At 40.0% G+C, this 19,174-nt stretch overlaps 1 protein-coding gene across 2 annotated transcripts in view; it reads left to right on the top strand.

Moving 5' to 3' along the window:
• The window catches only part of KCNQ1 (potassium voltage-gated channel subfamily Q member 1), a 333,177-nt gene that overhangs the window by 301,077 nt on the left and 12,926 nt on the right, over positions 1-19,174 (top strand). The window lies entirely within an intron of this gene.

Genomic DNA, 19,174 nt, shown 5'->3' on the forward strand with positions numbered 1-19,174 from the left:
CAGCTTTGAGTTTTCATCATTCTCTCTACATCCTTCTAATACTTTTGTCATTATACTGAGTGCATGGCCTTTAGATTAATTTTAAAGATCTTTAATGATCCTTCCTGTCTGTCACCTTGTTAGCTCGTGGCTTACACCAGCTTGTATCACCTGCTTTCTACAGAAGCTCATTTGTACTTCATCCCATACGCTATTTTTTTTATATATATATATATATACACACACACACACACACACACACACACACACACACACACACACACACACACAAAAACATATACATGTGTATCTGCTCAGAGTGGGTCTCCATAAATATCTTAAAGGTTTGCTGCTTTTTCAGATCCTTCTGTAAAACTCCTGCCAGGATAAAGTACCCATCATGCTGCCTATTGTGTCCTTCTTGTCCCCCATTTGTTGTTACTCTATACTACTTGGACTAGAAGACACCTGAAGCAGGGTCTCTCTTTTCCCTTGTTCTCTTTCCTTTTTTAGTATGGAGTCTAGCATGCATGAAATCCTGATCAGATTAGTCTTTCCTGAAACTGTGATAATGAATACATAATCCAGCCAGTTATAATGGTTGTTGTTGCTCATGCATGTGGTCTAAGTGCGTAAGGAACTCCTCCAGTGTACATTCACAGCATGTTTCCATACAGGCCTTTTTCTGTGGCTTCTTCAGCTTCTCCAGGTTTACTGTTGTTGGGAACAGGCCTGCTAAAATAAGAGGTCATGGCAGTCACAAGAAACAAGTTCAAAAGAGAGCTAGGTTAGACATTGACATGTAGTCATACTTGTGAAATTAACTTTTAGGAAAGCATTTGAAATCTAAAATATTTGTCACTGACAGCATCTTGTAGTCATGCACTTATGATTAAGAAGGGGTTTTCCTCTGTGTCTTTTAACTAAGATGAAAGTAATGTACGTTTGGTTTGACCTGTTAATGTGGAACCAGAGCAACTTCTGAACCTGTCTCTCAGGCCTTTAGAAATTATATATCCTGTTGTATGTGCCTGTTATATTGCATAATGTATGTACTCACTGCAAGGTTTTTTTCCTATATGGGGTTTTCAATTGTTAATTTTAATTTCCTACTCTAAGTGTGGAGCTGCAATTTAATTTCCATTTACTTCACTGGTATCTGTATTAGACACTATGAAATGGTCAGTCAGGGCTGCTTTGATTAAAGGAAAAATAAGTTTACTGCCAGGCAAGTTGAAGATTTAAGTGGAAGGGACAGCATGCTCAGGCTTGTACGAGGTTATTGCCTTCTGTATGGTTTAAGGAAAAGATTGGCTGGAGGCTATTATTTATCTGAATAACTCACTTCATACTGTCTAGCCATTAGTTATGGGAGCAGGCAACTTACAGTGTTATTTCCCGTGTTATTTCTCTTGTATTTAGTTAATTCAAAAATTTACAAAGTGGCTTGTTTGCGACATGTAAGCATGTCAAAGGCAGTCTTTGGTGTGGAATACATGGGCATTGTTTGGGGTGGTATGCAGTCTATAAGCTTCAGGACTCTGTAACTTTACTGTTTCTGGAGTCGCAGTATTTTCTGACTCTCTTGTCCTGTGCTATGATTAAACAGGAAACTGTTTGCTGACGGATTTCTAGAGTTGTAAAAAAAGGCAGGCACATTTCCAGAGAATTGAGCAGCATGTCATAAATAAAGAACAGTTTATTCACAATCTCTCCAGCAGCTGATGAACCTATCAGGCACAGGAGGGCTTTCAGAACAGGAAACTTCTGTGAAGGACAGAAGCTAGTTTGGAATCAGTGATTTATCATTGCATGTTGTGTAAAAACAGCAGCACACTGACACGTCTGCAGAGCCCAGTATACAAAGCTGTTGAACAATTTTGCCAGAAAACCTAAGAATATGAAAGTATTGATCTCTAGTTGAGTTCTTCTTGCCTCTGACTCATTTCTTGGTAAGCAAGGAATCTGCTGGCCCAAGAGATGTCACAGAAGGGAGATCTGGTCAGAAGCCAGGACCCTGGGCTTCGTGTGGAAACAAAAGCAATCCTCCCTGCCCTCAATAAATGCTTGTCAGCTGCATAGTGTCTTATCTGCTCGTTGGATCAGCATAAAGGGATAGGGACATTAATCCTCTCCTATATTCTTTACAGAAGTTGTGAACAGGAAGCTGCTATCAGCAGCAGTACAAACTGACGCATTCTTTTGTCTGCAGCTGAACATGAGCCAGCAAAGTGCACTTGCATCCCAAAAAGCTAATTGTATCCTGGGCTGCATCCAAAGCAGCATGGGCAGCAGGGCAAGGGAAAGGATTCTGCCCTTCTCTGCTCTCTTCTGCTGAATCCCCTCTGGAGCACTGAATCCAGCTCTGGGGTCCTCAGCCCACAAAGAACATCAACCTCCTGCCGTAACTGCAGTGACAAGACAAGGGGGAATTGCTTCAAACTGAAAGAGGGGAGGTTTAGATCAGATACTAGGGAAAAATTGTTTACTGTGAGACACTTGCACAGGTTTCCCAGAGAAGTGGATGCCCCATCCCTGGAGGTGTTCACACAGCCTGGTCTTGTGGAAGGCTCCCTGCCCAAGGCAAGGGGCTGGAACTGGATGACCTTTAATGTCGCTTCCAACCCAAACCATTCTATGATTCTATGTGATCAGTGCCAAAGGTCCTTGTTACTGTCACTGTCTCTGCTGGTGGAGAAAGGTCTGTGTGTATCAGACGTCCAAAAAAAGCCCCTGAAAATCTGAAAATTGAATGTGGCTGTTCCTTAAAGCCATGAATTTTTTTCTGGGTTTTGGATAGGTTTTTTTAATAAGATGGAAAAGTTAAAAAAAAAAAAGGTTCCTAAGAATTCTTAGTAATTTTGAAGAAAATTAAAGTAAAAGCTTTTCAGAAAGAAAAGCATGTGTGAATTTCCAGATGGCCCCGCACTATTGGGACATATATGTTGTAAAGAAGGAATGTGTGAAGTTTCTTCATTATGTGGTAGATAATTTTGTCTATGAGGCCCTATCTCAGCCTGCCTTTTTTTCCTTAAATCACTAATCCACAGAAGTAATTGATTAATTTGATTAGGATTGGTGAGAGATATATATTTTCTAGGTATATTTTCCTCTCTACCACGTGAGGAATGCTGAAGATTACCTCATACCTGGTTTTAACCATGTAGAAGTGCAAACCTCTGTCCTTGAAATAAAGAGCAGAGAGGATATGAACATATTCTTCTTTCACCTCACCAGAGAGACAGAGTAACATATACAGAGTAAATTTCAATTTTAGACAGTTAGACAGTGCAACCTGGCAGAGGCATGGTAAAATGAAGCTCATTGCATAAACAGTTTATGCTTATTATTGGCTGCACATCCATTTAAGCTGGAAAATTCCCTTTTTCCCCAAGCTAACTGTAGTTTTCCTCTGATTGTGTTTTGTTTTGTTTTGTTTTGTTTTGTTTTGTTTTGTTTTGTTTTGTTTTGTTTTGTTTTGTTTTCTCTTCTGGTATGTCTTAAAGACAAAAGAAACCTGATGTAGCAGAGTAGTTTAGCATAGCAGGATCCAGATTAGCAGCATGGGTACCTTGGAGATTAGGTATGTTTTTTTTTTTCCTTGGAAAAATGTCTAAAGTAGTATAGGAACAGATTCAGGGATTGTTATTGAAAGGATCAAGTCCAGCTTGTTTCTAGAACAAACTTGAACAAAGAACAATCTATTTTGTTCATCTTTCATAAAAAGATTAAGCAGACTACTTTATTCTTCATTACAGTAGTCACACATTAAAAAATTCTTTCCAAAGCAAAGGCACCTTTTTTTATTCAATTAAAAAAAATTGAAAAAATTGTAAGCAGGAATGGACAGGAACTGCTACGTTCCTGGGCTAATCCAGTGTGAACACGTTGCTCTGCAGTCTGAAGGCGGTTGGCAACTTTTTGGCAGGAATATTATTTATTTAATTAATTAGTGTGAAAAGAACAGTTTGGCTCGTTTTCCCACTCTCTTCACAATCAAGAGCTTTTCCCTGCTGGATGCTCCATCGCTTCTTACATACCACTTTTGCAACCTATTTTAAGCTAATGCACGATGTCTTTTCTTCAATTTTGTGAACCAAGTTAAATCATGAGTAAACTAACTCTCTCTGACTATCAGATGCTCTAGCAGATCCCATGGTTTTATTGCTAAGCCATTAAGAGATTTTTTTTTTTTTTTTTTTTTTTTTTTAACTTAAACCTTCCCTGGACGGGGTTCTGGCCAGAGGCAGTTTCCCCAGCTCATAAGTTTCATACTTTGCATGGAAGAGAGCCTCCAAATAAGCACTGGCCCTCCCCTCTGGGAGCCCCACAGTCCATCCGTTTTGAACAAAACAGCCTGATCAGCAGAGATTGTCAGCTACACTGGGACACTCCATCAATTTAATGTGGAGACAGAAGCCCCTTTGGGAGTTCCTGCTGGTGGTGTGGGGGAGAATTACAGAGACCAGATTTCTGTTGGACTTGATGATCTTAGAGGTCATCTTCCAACCCAAATGGTTCTATGAAACCGGGGCTGGGGGGGGTGGGGGGGTGTGCACAGGGAGGGTGGCGGGAGGGAGAGCAAGTAGTGTAGTGAACATATTCCTCCAGGGAAGGTCTTTTCTTCAAGGGTTATCTCGTTCCTAATGGGCACCAGAAGCAGAGGGGAGTGCTCAGAGGGAGTGCACAGCAAGCAGAAGGAAATCATTATGTTAGATTTTTTTTTCTTATCAGTGCTGCAACTTAAAACTACCCTGAAGAGACGTGTTTCGACAGAGCTCTTCACACTTCCAAACAAAAGAGCTTTTCTCTCTTCCTGCCCCCCTCCCTCCCCCTAGATCTACGGCTGGAGAAAAATTATTGCAGGCATTGTCTGGCAACAACAACCACAGAGTCTTCTGGAAACGTGTTGGGTCAGGTTCATGAGCGAGCACAGAAAGAGAGAGAGAAGGGGGGGAAAAAAATCTCCCTGGCCAGATAAATAACTTACTTTTGGAAGATGCTTCACCAGTGTTCCTGCTGTTCTGTAGCAGCCTCAGCCAAGATGCAGCTATGTCAGTTGTTTAGTCATTGGTACTGGGAGAGGTGATATGCTAACAAAAGTATGCAGTGACAAGCATTTAAAATGTGATGTTTTGTTAGTTTTTCAATAAATACAGGGAGATGCTAATGACTAATTTCTGCTCTTAATGTAATTCATGTTGTGAACATGAAAATGAGCAGAGGAGTAATTTCTCAGAGTCTGGATCCTCTCACTGACCCTGTGCATGTTTGCATTTAAACAAAAGAAACTAAATTTCTGCCTGTGCATGGCTGAAAAAAAAATATCTGTAGTCTTGTCTGGGTAATGTGACAAAAGGGTTTAATGAAACCTAAGGAAATAATTTGAGTATAAAATGGGGAGCTGATTAGAGCAGTAAAATAATCAGATGTTAAAAGGAGCAAATACAGGAGAGTGTAACGGCTAAAAGCCCGGGAGTGGGAATCAGGCCAGCTGGGGTTCTGCTTCCATTCAAGCATGCTGTGCAACTCTGAGTAAGTCAATAAACCTTGCAGTGCTTCAGCTCAACCATCTGTAGAATGGAAATAATAAAAATATTCCCTGTCTCCCCGAACTGCAGTGAGGCATTGAGATGAGTATTGAGTCAGAGTGCTGTGAGTTGAGAAAAGACAGATTTAAACTTTCCCAAAGTTCAGAAGTTTGCATCCCCTTCATTTCTATTTGGGAGGCTCAACTCCACTTCTGCAATTGTAAATCTGTTCTCCCAGCTCTGTAGCTGCTTGGAGTCTATTTGCCTTGTGTGAAGATGCACTTGTGTCCACAACAGCGTCACTGCGAGTCAGAGAGGTGTGTTACACTTTGGGAGCTGTGGCAACAGGAAAAACGTGCACAGTTAGGGATGAAAAATGGAACAGAAGCCATGGGACTAGTAGTTAAATTCTTTACATACTTCAGAGCTCTCTCTCTCAAACAATCCACTCAAGACCTGAATCTCATGAGCCCACACTGTATACTTTTAATTATGACAGCACCTTTCTTCTTTGGGTTATTTTGCAGCTGTGAGATGGAGTGTGCTCTAGAGCCCAGGCATCACCAAGACATATCTTTGTGCTTGTTCCCCTGCTCCCTGAGAAATGGGATGAGGAATGTTCTCGGTGCACGTATCTGCTCGCAGCCATAAGTCTTGGTTAGGGCTTAAGTGTGTGCAGCAAAGGTACAGTTGGGACACATGAAATACTATACAAGTGAGCCTTGCTAAATTAGCCTTGAGTTGTTTCTAGCTATAAATCGTTTTTCCTCTTAAATTTCATCTCTGATTCTGGGTCGTAGCTGGAAACAGAAGTGCTGAAATACAAATCCAGGCTTCCTGGTATATTTAGCTCAACGTTGGAGTCTCCAGAGGTTGAGATAAGTTCCAGAGATTATTCCAATGGTTTGTTTGCTCATTGAAAGTAATTTCCAGATATCTGAGTAGTTCAGAAGGTGAAACAATCAATTAAATACACTCATGTGCATACTCACATGCACAGTATATCCCCAAGGTGGTTAATGGGGCAAAATGTTTAAAAGGCACCAGGAGCCCAGTTCAGGAAAGCTGCAAAAACTGCAGCAGTTTGGACATCCAGTGCCTTCAGAGGCTGCAGCTGGAACATCCAACGTCTTTCGTGTGCTACATGAAATAACAGGCAAAAGAGCAGCACAATTATTTTGTCAGAGTAAAATGTACATTTTCTGTAATATCAATTCATTCATTTCGCACTCCAAAGTAATTGTAAAAATAAATATACACATGCAAAATATTTTCCTTTTTCCTGTGTTTGGTTGGCAGTGGGGTTTTTTTTTTCATATAAACCTCACTAAAAGTCAGCCATATGGGAAGGGCTTACAGTGTGTTGTAAACATCAGGTTCAAATCAAGGCTAAACCAGTGCTCTTGCTCCAGCCAAAGCCACAGGGCGCTTCAAACTCCCATCTATTGCAATAATGGAAACAAACTACTGTGCAGTAAATTGTGAAGACTATTTTTTCATGTTGCTACTCTTACATGAATTCATTTTCTTTGAGCTATGAACTCAGGTGAAAAATGTGAGACAAAACTAAAGGAGGAAGGAAGAACTTTTTCAGTTACAGAATAAACTTTTTCATGTTCTCAAGTTCACATTGCAAACTAATAACTTGAGAAGATTGTTTATTTAAATGCCCTAAAATTCTTTACTTCTTGATAAATTTTTTATTTACATTTGGCAAGATGGCAGCTGAGTCCTGAAAATCAGCTTGGCTTAGATATTTCAAGGCAATTTTGTAGTTCTGAAGTGACTTTGAAAAAATTCTGCCTTTTTTCTAATTCTGAGTTTAATCCTGGTCTGTAAATGCAGACTCTGTAATAGTCAGTAGAAATTTTGGGAATTCTCTCTGTATTTCATTTTCTGTGAAGTTCTGGAATCAGAGTTTTGCCATTCTTATTGTCAAATGATTAAGTATCTTTAAGTTTTTGAAGCAAGTAGGAGTTTTAACACGTAATGATCTGTGTGCCAGTGAAGTTGGGAAATATTAGGGCTCATGGCTTACTCAAAGACTTTTTTTCTGCTTTAGATTGACAGGACATAACTATCATCTCATTGACTGTTTTTTCGGTGTATGTCTCTGTCAGTGACAGAGCTCCATGCATCCTGTGTATTACAGTGGCAGGACTCCAAGGCAGTATTTGGCTATCAGTTTATTCACTAGATTTTTTATTTAAAATCCCTCTTGAGCTTTTCAGTATGGCTCAAATAAATTATTAGTTGGCTTAGAGTGCTGGCTGTAAATGTTTGGGCCTTTATTTAAGCATTAAAAAAGGCCTGGGAACTATTTCAGGGAAAGTATTATTAACAAATTCTGCATGATAAAAATCTATTTGTTTTGGTTTCCAACCAGCATTTTTCATTTTGAGGAAAAGGCAGGGAGGAGGTTGGTGGCAAGGGGAGCCATTCGTATCAGAAGCGATGTCATAATTACACAGAGTAGTGGGGCCTGTCTAGAAAACAGGACTTTAAAAATGATACAGAAATCTTAATAGCCAAAGAGGGAGATTCGTGTGGATGGTTGAGCAGGGTGTCCAGCAGCCACGTCAGCGGCCTGGTACAAGAGTCCTGCTGGAAGCAGAGGTTAAGGCTTCATTAAGAAAGGGTTTCAGACAGATAGAAGGCACACCCTGACTTCCAGGAAATAGGTATTATCCTAATTAACTCTTTGAATACAAGTCTAGGTGCGAGTAATCCTGGGAAGCGCCCAGAACATGCTGGAACATGAGCAGGATTCCTTCAAAGAGCAATGTCCCTCCATGGTTTCCAGAATTACCCTGTGGAAGTGCATTTTCCATGCAGTGGTCCTCAACATCTTCCTTGCCTATGTTAAATTCCTTTTACATGGTGTTTCTGGTGGTACATTGATCTTGTCAGGAGCGGCTGAAATTCTCCATTGGTATTGCCAGGTGAGTCATGGAGGATGGAGTTTCCCTGTGCAGCCTGCAGATCTCTCTGCATTCCTTCTTTAGTGGGGGTATCCTTCATGAGCCCAAGTTTCTTACCATCCTCAAGAGGCAACCACAGCTAAGATTTTTGCTTCATGTCCCATAAAACCACATGACCAGTTCTTACTGTTTTCTTTTTCCTCTGTATTTTCCCTGGTAATCAGATCAATGCGGTCAAGAACTGGCTTAACAAATCGGGCTATAGGGTAAAGATGGTTTCTTGTATCACTGAAACTGAGTAAGACCAGAGATTAACAGAAAAATTTTCACCTCTAATCACTGGATGGATTTCTATTTTCCATCCATTTCTACAACTGTAAGTCTTGGAGAGATATTTTTTAGTCAAAATTTGAAAAAGTAGACTAGCACTGACACTAATTGACTGTGCAGACTGAAGCACCTCCAGGGCCAGCCCTGACCTGAATGCTCCTGGGAGTAATCCTGAAGTGTGTTGTTGATGAAAATTAATTATTCTTGACTGTGCTTCTGCTGCTTTTAAGTCAGTGGCAAATGTCTAGCTAGCTTTAGAGGACCTCCATCCCATTGTATTTTCACACAGTGATCCCAAAACACTGCATGTCCGACTCCCAGGTAAAACATGCCACCTATTCACCTTGAGCAAAGCTGGAGATCAAAAGGTGCACTTCAACCATCCAAAAACGATTCAAAGGTTTTTGGCAATCTTGTTACTCCGCATCATTAGCAATTGCAATTCTGCACTGGGAAAACCAATTTGTCTCCTCAGGGATTTCTGCTGGAAAAAGCTAGCTAGAGCCACTTACAGAAACAGGAAATTCTGCAGTTTTGTAAATGATTTTCAAATTTACAGCCCTGGTGGCAGGTGGTTCTTCAGAAGCTTGTCTGAAGTGCTTCCCCAGTGTGCAGGTACTTGGGGCAACATCTCAGGAGAGCAAGCTGGTGGCAAGTGAGGACTGAGAAATGGACAGGCTTTGTCATGGAGAGCAGATGTTATTCAAATAGTGAGAAATTCTAAACACCTTGTTATTCAAAGAGTAAGAAGTCCTAAACACCTTATTTTAGTTAGAGGTGGCAAAAATCAGCCTTTTGGGGAAAAGAAGTTCCATTAGAAACCTCTGTGTTGTCTTATGTGAAGAAGACTTCTTGAATAATGGTTTCCATCAGCTTCCTTGGAATCATTGATTTAGACTTTCTCATTGTGGTCAGCATGTTAATCCAAGGACATTGAAAGGCTGCACTTAGTCTGCTTTGTTGTCTTTTTATTCCTTTCAGGCTCTTGGGAATAGTGAGAGAGTTTTTATTTTTTTAATGAAACATTTCAGTACTGTCAGCATTCTTTATTAAGCTGAAGTCATTTATGTGCTTCCAAATTAAAATAGTTTGCCCGCTCCACTCCTTAAAATATCTCTATATTTTTAGAGGTTAAAAAAAATTATATGCCATAATTTCCCATAAACAGAAATTCTATTTTCTGGCCAAGGTGTTTAATGGCAGCCCTTTTTTCTGTAAAAATAACTGCATGTGGGGTACTGAAGCCAAGTAGTGAAGCAGTTTGTCTTCCATTAACTGTAATTTGGGGTTTATTATGCATCCACACCTCTTGGTTTTGGCCATCAGGAGTGCTTCAGATCCTTACCTAAACTTTGCACAACGTTGCCCACTATAAGACTTGGTTTTAATTGTGTGTGTATTTGGCCACCTGACCTGAAGTTTTCCGATTCAGGCATCTCAAACAAAAATTTATAGGAATGTTTCAGCTGAAAGCTTCAGCTATTCCAAGCAAAAAGAGACTCATCATTTTCTGCATATTATTGTGGTTGTATTTAAGCCTAGTGTTTTGTGATGCTCTCCTATATCCATATTTTGGAATGAAAATTTGAAATTCATCTGTCAGTTGAATCCCACATACATTTAGTCTTTCTATTAAAAAATACACCCAAAAAAATGACTAACCAACAACAAAACCAAACCTTGACTTTTTATTTGACCAAAGTAAGGAGCATCTAAAATCACACATTCTTAGGGCAAGGGGGTAGCAGATGAGGAGATGCTGATCAGCTCTCTCTGGCCACCAGTGTCAGAACACAAGGAGATGGAATGAAGCTGCATCAGGGGAAGGTCAAATGGGACATCAGGAAAGGGTTTTTCACCTAAGGGGTGGTTGGGCACCGGAACAGGCTCCCCAGCTAAATGGTCACAGCACTAAGTCTGACAAAATTATTCTGAAGACAAAGTAATACAATACTGAAACATGCATAACTACTTTTTCTTTCCTTTTTTTTTTTTTTTTTTTTTTTTAGTAAGAATTTTAAAAAGAGCTGCTGGTCAGATGTTTAGAGAGATCACTTAAGTGGTTATTTACTTTTTCCCAGAAGCATGGCATAGTTTGTTGTTTCTGTGGCTGCTTGCACAGAGGACTCTGCAGAGAAACAGCAGAATCCAGACTTCCTTCACCACAAAAGAAATTAAAATATGGGACTTTACGTCCTAAGCTGGATTTTTCTAAAGCTTCAAGTGATAAGTTCATGAGTATCTACTGCTATATGAGCATATATATTCTTGCAAGAGGTTAGAGGGGTGCTGTTCCCCTCCCATGCTTGGAGTCTGTGTGTCCAAGGGCTGAACGCAGCTCTGAGGTCTCAGCTTATAAACAGGAGTTGGAGTAGGCTTGTAGTTAGTAAGTAAAGGGTTAATGAAGGAAGATGAAGTTGATTTGAACTGAAAAATATTGGTTCAGTTCCTAGGTTTAGCCCCAGATATTTTGTGTGAGCACAGGAAAGACATTTAATCCCTCCATATCTCAGTTGCATATGTATAAAACAGGAACGAAAATCTGATCTTTGTCCCACCCCTTGTTTTTATCTCATCTCTTTAGATCATGCATTTTTCAAGACAAGGGCTGTTTCTCTGCATGTGTGTGGACAAGGCTCCTAAAGTGCTGTTAGTGTGTAGTAGGAGTAGTAATAATAACAACAACAACGTATGGAGTTCAAGTTCTGACAGACAGCTCAGAGCCATTACACATTCATGAGAGTGAAACGTAGTCAAGCCCAAAACAGCAATTTTCATCCGAGACCAAATTTAACAGTTTGGCAGGGCAACCAAAATTGGTGTTATGTAAGCTGGGCTTTGCAACTTCAAACCCTGGGTTTGTTTATGTTTGGGGGAATTTTCCTTCCATTTCCATACAGTTCAGTCTGCAACTGGCACTGTTTTAGGGCTAGCTCGCTGTAGGTTCTACCCTGCTGCAAACAGCATTTAGAAATCTGAAAAGAAGGTTTCTTTAATTAACTGAAAACCAGAGCCCATAGTCTACTTGATATGAAAAATAGACCACATTATAGTGGTATTCATAGCCTGCTGGAATGGTTGGTTGTTTTGGAAAAAAATTGTTTTTAAAGGAGGCTTGCCAAGAAACTGTTCTGTCAGGAAATGATAAATGGCAGTTCGGAGACTTGAGTGGCCTGTGCTGTATGTATGGGCCTTGGTAACTGCTGACTCAATCCTGTGTGCTCCTGATGGCTCCCACATTCACAGCAAGGGAATTTACGGTCCTGATTTGCAAACTCGTTACTGTCCTGCAGTTCAGGACTTTTACACATGGCCTCAGGATTGTTTTACCTGAAAACAATGCAAACACATTTCTTTAAATTACACTTCAGATAACCTTTTGGTTTTCATTACTTTTACAGTGTATGCAAGAAACTTTTCAATTTCTTTTCCAAAACTGTAGTTTGTCTGAATATTCCCTGCCAAGTTTGGTGTTTTCTGTTCAGGTTGGATTTTTTTTTTTAATAGTATGCTCTCTATGAAGCTGTGAAGTTTTAAGAAATTTAAATAACAGAACAGTGAAGGCTTGGCTAGAATTTGCATGACAGGGTTGGGTTTTAAAAAGTAAAAGAAAAGACTGTGTCTGTGCACTGAAGAAAGGTCTGCTTTACACAATGCACCATTAATTGCAGGAGTTCTTTGCAGTGACATGTCATTTACCAGATTCTGTTACTGTAGTGGATATGTTGCGTGCAAGCGGACAAACCTTTGGAGTGTGCTCTTCTGAGTGCTAACTGTGATCCATCTTTTCAGGGCATTTATATTTCCTTAATCCCATTGACATCAATAAGTTTACTCCTCATTTACTCTGGAATGAAAAAGGAGTGAACTGGGACTATTGTATATTTAGGCAACATGGTTGCAAAACATGTCCCATTCCTGAGTCCGTGGAGGGAGAGAGAAAGGTTCGTGCACTAGACAGAGCTCAAGGCATTATTGTTTTTCTAACATTGCCTAATGAATCTGACTGAAAAGGGTCACACAAATGGTAGAAAAAATTTGCATCTACATGTTCATGAAAATTTATGCTGTGTGCTTGCAAAGATGAGGTACAGATTAAAGAGTTTGGAGATAATTTGATAGAAAATATATTAATTCATTGCCTTTAGAATGTTAAGAGTTCCTAGGCACCTTAGGAAGAATTTGTGTATTTGGTCATTTGCATCCTTGAAAACCTTTTTTAACATTCACATAGAAGGCAGTTGTGAAAATGCCAAATCTTCAAGAATCCCTTCTCTGCCCTGGATCCATTATTTTTCTGCCCCGGCTCCTGTTCTTTGCTATTTCTGAACAAATCCTGCCTCTGCTTCCCTTTTAATTTGCCCCATACATGGCACTGGGGCATAGAGCAGTTGCAAAAAGCTGGATGGAGAGCTCTGCCCATGCCTTCACTGCTCCTTGCCTTTGGCAGATTCTGTAACTTGTGTACTAAGGGCAGCATGACACCTTGGGGTGTGTTTAATTGAAGGCAGCACCTACCTAAAGTAACCTTCTGCTCTGTGATTTCCCAGTGACAAACCTGCTGACAGTTTTTACATGCAGTGATTAGGAGAAGAGTAATGTGAAATGCAGAGATCTCTGCCCCCTACAGCCACTTAGATGCTGGTTTTCACATAATATGCCATTGATTCTGCAAGTTTAGCATATTGAGCTAAGGGAAGTAGCAGTGCTGATTAGCATCAGTGTGAAGAGGGACTCTGGAAAGAACTGAACATGACTTCATGGGGAACTAAGTTAGTGAAAGAAATGAATGCTGACCTTGGCATTTGAGTTCCAGCATTACTTTAGGTGCATAAATAGAACATGCGAGTCACAAAGTGAGTAAAATTAAATTATTTGGCATTTCTCACATGCTTCCAAGTTTTCCCGGGTCGGATATTGGTATACAATGAGAGATAGGAAAAAATGTTATTAACATGAAATCAGAAAACTCACAGAATGATTAAAAAGAGTGCTAAACTTAAGATTTCCACATCAGTTTCTGATTACTCTCTTCATTTTCTCTATTCATTCCAATATTCTGTGTCCAGCAATGGGGTATGCCAGTCTTTCACCTTTAGAGACTTCAGAGTGTGAATCTGTTTCCAGGGTTGCCTAGTTTTGCAGCACTGGAATGACTGCTCCAGAAATATAATGATGCCTGTCTCCTGGGTTGGCTGATTTAAAACCTTTGCCATGAGCAGTGACCCCCAAGTGAGTGAAGTGCGTAATTAGTACAGGTGTTCACTGTACTAACAAAAGTATTTGTAGGCTCAGGGACAGTCTGCAAAGATTGAGTTAATGCCATTTTCCACACAGGACAAGCTGCTTTGTCCAGCGGGGACATACAAGCCCTAAATTAACTGTAGAATTATAAACAGACCATAATTACAATACATAAGGAGAGAAATCTCATTTTGACCTCTTGTATTGTGCTTTCACTTGTATTGTGCAAAGTTACAGACTATGTGTTTCACTTCTATCCAAATACATGGATCTTCCTCAGTGAAAAGCTCACCAGGAGTTGAGGGCACTCAGGGAGTACGGGAAGTGTGGAGCATTTTGCAGCAATGCATTGCAAACAAGTTTGACAGCATTTCCTCTGTGTGAAATATTCCTCTAGAAATGGTTCGCTGGAAAACGGCACTTATTTCTATGTGTCAGTTGCATTGGAAAGACGCTGCGATTTAAGAAATCTTACCCTTTAGCCAGAGGCTTATTTTGCTATTGTACTAGATGCTCTGTTCTGCAGCAGCAGGAGGAAAAAACACAAAGAATCAAGATAAAATTATATTTGTGATGATGTGTCTTTGTGTCTGCACATCATCTGCAGGCTGTGGATTTATTAGTTTTTAAGTCAGTAGAACTGTTGTATAAATAATGCATATCAGAGCTGGTCACACATGGTCTACTGACTCACAAATGTACACTGTGAGTACTCCCTGAGCCAGAGAGGAGTGAGTGCAACCAGACCTCCTCTGTCCTCTCTGAAAATCAGCTTTCAAAAGGCAGTGTCAGACTCTTGTGTCATAATGACAGTCCATGTCCCTTCTAGAGAGATGCACTGGTGTGGTTATTGTGGGGTTTCAGGCAGTGTGGGTGCTGTTCCTGGCTCAGATATTGTTTTCTGCAGAACCTGATGCAAGTCATTTCACTTTCTGTTGTTTCCATTTCCTCAGCCATGAGTACTGGATATGATAAACAGTTTGAGGCTTGGAGGTCAAAAATGAAAACAGAAGCACTTGGTCATGTTTATAATTTTGGTTATCCCCACTGCTGTTCTGGATTTATCTTAAAACTTAGATCTAACTTGAAAAGCTTATTTCTTGATGGCCCTAGTATTTTTCAAGCCCAGGCTTGATGGGGTTCTGATCAACCTGGTCTAGTGGAAGGTATCCCTGCCCATGGCAGGAGTGTTGGAACTATAAGATGATATTTAGGGTGCCTTACAACCCAAGACATTCTGTGATTCGATGAAAATATAAACCAACAGTTCAGCTACTATGAGCAGAAACATCTTACACCCTAAAGGAGCTGTGATGCTTGAGCCTGAAATAAAGCCCTTTCACATTTCAGAGCAGATGTTCCAGGGCTTAAGCTGTTAGTCAAATCACATAAAGCCATCCATAAAAATGGATTACAAAATCTTTATTAATTCTGAACTATGTTAACATTTTAATCTGTAAAGTCCTTGGTACTATATGACAACTTTTTTTCCAACGGTTGCATGATTAGGGGTGAATGTATTTCTCCTGAGTAGCTGATTACTCTCTCTATTGGACTGCGGCAAAAATCCTACTTAACAAAAGAGATTAGCAGAAAAAAGAAAATAAATTACTTCAGAGTAATGTCTTTCACTCATTCACAGAAAATATGCAAAGAGAAAATAGGAAATGCCTGCAGCTAAACCAGTTTGTGTGGTGATACCCAGATCTTCCACGTAAAGCATGGTCTGGCCCCTGTGAATAACAGTGATCGATCTCCAGGAGAAGCAGGCTGCAGCTTGAGTCAGACATGGGGTGCTAATTCTCTGGTGTTCCCTTCCTGGAGTGCCACTGTCAATTGAAGTCTCCTGGCAGATGCCCAAGACAAACTTGGTCCCTCTGTAGAGGAGCACCCTTTATGTGACAATTAAAGTGGGGTCTCTCATGACTTGCAGCTATTGAAGATCCTGTAGAGTTCTTTGGCTGTATCAGGCAGGATTCAGGATTTCTTTCGGCCACCATGATACTTTTCCCCTGCTTTCATTGTATTGCTGCTTTTTGTTCCTATCTGTAAATGCTGAGGAGTGTTACCCTGTATTGTGAAACAGATGCTGCCTCCCATCACTGAGAAGCTACGTTTTGTTATTGATTTAGCAGGGGTTAGTGCAGCCCTCGATGGCAGGAGCTGGAGGGGAGGGAGCCAGCCACATGTTCATGCTCTGCCTTTGTGCAGTTGATAACAGTTCTGGTTGGAGGTGGAAATGGAGAAGGGAAACGTCATAAAGCTTTATGTTCAAGACTGTCACCACCTCTGCCTGAAGAGTCTTCCAGCATTTCGTCGTGTCTAGACTATATGTGCTGTGTGATGTTGTATAGTAGCCTCCTCTATCATAATATAACATTACAAAGCCCAAAGCCCTTTTTAGTTTTGAACAGTAAATGGTCATCGTTATCTTCAGAATGAACAATTCAGGTTACTGCCTAAGAACCAGAAAAATAAAAGGTGGATGCACGTCTAACATCTGGAGCTGAGCAGATGATTTAGTCTTCAAGCCTGTCATAATAATTAATCAGCTAGGGAGGACTGTGAGCCTTTTGCTTCCACCATGGAGCAGTTGCTTATGCTGCCAAGTGATCCACTTTTGAGTCATGGTTTACCAGTCCAAACAAGTGCCCAGCCTGACTGTATTCTTAGAAGAAGTTACTGACAAAGAAATGCTCTAAGAATTTTTGTTATCTTTGTCATCCATTAATTTTTTCAAGCATGTTATTTTATCAGGAACATTTGCTTTCTTCTGAAGGCATTGTAGCTTAAAATGTTAGGGGAAAGAGCCTTGATATTTTAACTGACTCAAAACCAGTGGGAAACCTGCAATAGGAGTAATTGGGAAAGTTAACCCATGCAGAGCTTGTTACCAGTAGCAGCCAAATTATTTGTCTCTTAGTTTTCAAAATGTATGAAGCCTCCAAAGTGTTGAGAAGTTGGCTTAACACCATAAGGTCATATTTAAACAGTAGGGGGAAAAGGGAATAGATATGAGTCTTTAAAATCTAGTTTTTGAGACCTTGGTGTATACAGAAAACCTGTTTTGGGGGTTTCCTCTGCAAGAAAGTCGGTCAGAAGGCAACTCTGGAAATTGAAGTTGATATTCTTGCATAGCTGGTTGGCTTCAGAATTTGAAATTTTAAGCAAAAATGTCTAAAACTACAAAATGCATAAGAAAATAATCACTTCATGCTCCCCGAATTCAACTGGCTGAGCTGTTGAACTCCTGCAGGCATGGTAATGACTTTGTATGACCCATGAAATTTGACTGAAAACCCTTCTTCGTTAGAAGTTGGTTGCCTTTGTTGTAGTTCTGCTCCTGTTATCCATAAGATCTTCTAGTTTGCCTTTATGAATAACAACATAACAGTCAAGAAGCAGTTTCTTTTCCTTGTAAACATGGGGTTCCACTGGTAAATATATTACATTATAGTTCACTCTTTGGTTATTTGCTGGCTTGTGATTGATTGTATCTGCCTCCACTTCTTGAAGTGCTCAGTAAATGAATGAAATGTGCTTTTGGCATGTCCATTCATTTTAGAGGGTGCAGAGCACCTGCATCTTCTATAGATTTCAATGGGGTTTGCTGGATGCTTAAATTTCTACAAAATGCAAGTGGTTTTATTTTTAGAGGACTCTGAGGGAGATATTTCCAGGGATATGATTTCAGCAGAATTGAATGGTTAGAAAGGCTGGGGGAGTAGAGTGGGCTCACAGACTTTTTATCACCACTGAATTTCACCTCTGATCTCTGTGCAGCCCCTGGGAATGAAAAGTGCCTTTGGAATTGTGTGTGGTTTGCTTTCGTTCCACTGAGCTTTCCCACTGAAATTTTCTCTCTTGCATCTGTGTCTTTGTAAAGCTTAATGCAATGGCAAAACAAGAGGCTGCCTCCTTTCTGAGGAGCAGGCTCAAGCAAACAGGAACACAGCCCTGGTTTTGTGTGCTCAAAATGGGCGCAAACTTGCCACCTTATTTATCACCAGGATTTCTAACCTTCAGATGCCATGGCCCATAAATGACTTCTCTATAATAATATTTATCAAAGTATTTCTGGTCTAATTATTCATGCTGAGCTTGTTCTCTAAAAATTTCTCTTGAAAGAATCTTTTTAAAGATTTTTCTTTTGAAAACAAATTCATGACCACATCAAACAGAGATTCATGTTGCCGTTAGTTTAATTACCAGCAGCCCTCAGGGAAAACTCACTCAAAACTCACTGTTGTTGTGATTGCTTCTCTCCCTTTCTCTCCCCCACTCTTTTAACATTTCCATTTGTGATTGCTGCAGAAGCCATTGTATGGTTATTAATTTTTTAAGCTCCTTTTAGGTACTAAGGGGTTTATGCCCTTTTTTGCCCATATTATAACTATCAAATTATAAATATTTGGTAGATTATGGATGCTGGAAAAGGAGCTGGCGCAAAACAAAACAAAACAAAACAAAACAAAAAAAAAAAAAAAAAAAAAAAAAAACAAAAAAAAAACACACCCCACGCTTTTGTTGAGATAACAGTTGAAGTTATCTTTGTTTTTAACCTTTTAAGCTAAAGATAGCGTTGCCCCAGTGCCATGCCATGAGGTCAGATCCATAACCTGTGGATTATATTCCAGCCATAAAAGCCACTGCACCTAGTCTGGCTTTGTTCTCTTTGAAAGCAGCATGGATGCCTCATTTGGATGAAGTGCAAAACATAGCATAAGCAGTGCTGACCTAACACGACATGATACATGGCAGATTTGCTTTAAAAAGAGCAGCAGTCTCAAATCTGTTTTGAATTAGAAATGTGCTTGAAGGAAAGAAAGGAAAAAGGGAACCATTTCATAGCAGGCATCTGAAAAATAACAGTTTGGAGGGTGGAGGAAAAATTGTCAGGCAAAACCTTACAGTTAAAGCTTAAAAAATGTATTTCTAACACCGGGGATTATGAGTGTATATCTTATTCTTTGTTTTTTTAAAAATAAAACCTTGGCAACTTAAGTGCATACTATGATGGTCCAGAATGAGAACAGCTACTCAATGGTGAAATTTTCAGCAGTACTCTGGCAAGAGGTTATTAGTCATAGTCCCAGTATCATACAAGAGCCAGAGCCAAGGATTCAAGAAGCAAAACATTCCGCTTTGGAGAGAGGTCAAGATTAGTCA

Source organism: Hirundo rustica, chromosome 6 (genome assembly GCF_015227805.2).
Source record: "Hirundo rustica isolate bHirRus1 chromosome 6, bHirRus1.pri.v3, whole genome shotgun sequence".
Lineage (NCBI taxonomy): Eukaryota > Metazoa > Chordata > Aves > Passeriformes > Hirundinidae > Hirundo > Hirundo rustica.